This window comes from Engraulis encrasicolus, chromosome 23, assembly GCF_034702125.1.
Source record: "Engraulis encrasicolus isolate BLACKSEA-1 chromosome 23, IST_EnEncr_1.0, whole genome shotgun sequence".
NCBI classification, from domain to species: Eukaryota; Metazoa; Chordata; class Actinopteri; order Clupeiformes; family Engraulidae; genus Engraulis; species Engraulis encrasicolus.
Window position 1 is genome coordinate 45455596 of NC_085879.1, and position 2500 is coordinate 45458095.

At 42.1% G+C, this 2500-nt stretch overlaps 1 protein-coding gene across 1 annotated transcript in view; it reads left to right on the forward strand.

Annotated features, from left to right (window-relative positions):
* The window catches only part of ano9b (anoctamin 9b), a 44846-nt gene that overhangs the window by 28970 nt on the left and 13376 nt on the right, over nt 1–2500 (forward strand). The window lies entirely within an intron of this gene.

The following is a 2500-nucleotide window of genomic DNA, read 5'->3' on the forward strand; positions in this document are numbered from 1 at the left end:
GCCTGAATTGCATGTTCCGGCCTGTCTGCATGTTTTACCATTTGTCTTGGACAGAGCTAAGCACACAGATAGCCATTCAGATCCCAATTGGAAACACAAAGACAGCCATTCAGGTGCAATTGCTAAAGTTGAACTAGCTTTGCACCTCACTTTTGAGTGCCTGGCATGGGAGCTAGATCTTTCCCAGGTTGCTTTAATGTTGCCGTTACCAGAATGGCAATGACCGAGTCATAGTGCATTACTAAAGGTCCTCTGTTATTATATTATGGGGCGGTGGTAGCTTTGGTGGTAGAGGAGCCGTTCTGCAACCCAAAGGTTGCAGGTTCGAGCCCCGCTCGGCCTGACTTGTGTCCTTGAGCAAGATACTTAACCCCAAGTTGATCCTGGTGGCAGGGTGGTACCCTGCGTGGCAGCCACGGCCACCGGTGTGTGAATGTGAGTGTGAATGGGTGAATGCAGGGATTAAAGTTTTCCGTCGCTATGACGGATTTCCGTCAACTCGATTTTCGTTTGGACGGATTTCCGTCCTCATAATTCATGTCAATTAATTTACAATTTTTACTTTCCAACTGAACTCAAATCGAGAGCACTCCTGGTCATGAGAAGGGGAGGAAAGGTGTGTTTGGTGTACGGATTTAGTTATACACGCCACCAGTGGTGTCATACAGATTCACTCAGTAGTTTTGAGCCATCGTCTTCCTTGTTCCAAAAAAAAAAAAAAGTACACAGGCGGTCAACAAATCAGTTGCGAGAGAGATTAAAAAAACAAATAGCCAACATTGTTGCTGATGGCAGAAAAGAAAATAAGTGTAATACTATGTCTTTAAAGTGCAATGACCATCATTAAACGAGTTGGACTGATATTCCAATATGGGCTAATAATAATGCATATGGAATGCATAGCTGGAAGAAGGTAGGACACGTATGTTTCCATTATCATTGCACCTGCCGTGGTGGATAGTTAGAAAAAAAAGAATAGTTTACTTCGACTGCGCATGATGTCCTTTCCTTTTAAGCATTGTGACTTTTACTAACATTATTCATAGCCCCAATGGGACGGCTATCATTGGCAGCTAGCTAGGATATACCATGCGTAATACCATGCGTTTCATCCACTGGCTACGTGTAGAACTAGCTCTAGTTGTCTTTCTGACAATTTACAGTCTCACCTGTAATCATAGCATATTAACTTTGTTGTTGTCGATATATATTTAAGAAATAAGTTAAAAATGGGTTGCATTTTACAGGGGTCACGGAGGCTATCCCTGGCAGAGCCAATATTTTATGTCTTGTTCTGGGAAGCTGTGTTCTGATGGGTGGTCAATAAATGCCGTTTCGGTGTTTGTTTCACTTTCAAGGCTTGTTGTAGGCTACTGTGTGATGCTATTTTTGCTAACTGGAATAGTGTGCAGCAACAGTTGTGTGTGTGCTTGTTTTTGAGTGGCTCAACGTCTGTGCCCATCTTCTCGGACTATACGCTTCGTTTGAGTTCAGTTATTTGCGCACTCAAGACTGATAGGTGGGTGATTTGCCTTGATTCGAGTGGAAAGTTACGCGACAAGCTTGGGAAAGTGTGTTACTTTTGATAGACGTATGTCTGTGACTGTGTCGTGTCTGCTTGCGTCGTGTCAGCTTGTAGGAGAGAACACGGGTGCGTGTAGGAATCGGGGACGTTTTTTAAATCAATGGTAAGCGTGTGCCTGTCACCGCACATCGAGAAGCAAAAAAGTACCGGTAGCCATAGGTTTTCAAAACGGTAGAACACAAGAGGTAGACTACCGCACCCTGTTTGTAAACGTCAACGTCAAGTTATCTGTAACAGGATGAATAGTGAAAATCATACAAAATAACCAACAACTAGTTTTCTCCCTCTGATTGCTATGACCAGTGCATTATTTTTTAAATGTCAGAAATACTGCAAGCAATGCGCACCAGTGCTTTCACCAGAACAGCGTTTGCCCATTCTGATGGGAAAGACAAAATATAGCCTACTACTACTACAAAAAAAAAACCATAATGGGATCACTGTATCAACGCATTGCAATTCCAAGTCAATAATTCTGTGATATCAGCTAGACCATTTTGAAGCAACACTCATTGTGAATCCATTCTGCATAATGTTGTGAACAATTCATAAACAATGGGTAGAAATAAGAGGAAATAACCAAAACATGCCCCAAATTGCAGTTCAATGTTTGCAGTCTGATATATCCATTATCCCTCCATTCTCGGCCAGTTCCAGTCAATCTGGTGGCCTAGGCCTGCCCCCTTTCCCTCTTTCCTTTTTCTTGTATTTAGAAATTGGCATCTGTAAACATAGCATTGTAGGCCTACATCTGATTGAGCACATCTGATCTAGTACCTACAGGTACATTCATACTGAGAGTGTATATAGGCCTACTGAGTGTATAATGAATATTCATTGTTAATGTGAAGTGTAAAGTTTTATGTTGGTTGAAGTTCTGATTTTGTGGCACTTTTTGGTATTACTGGCACCCTC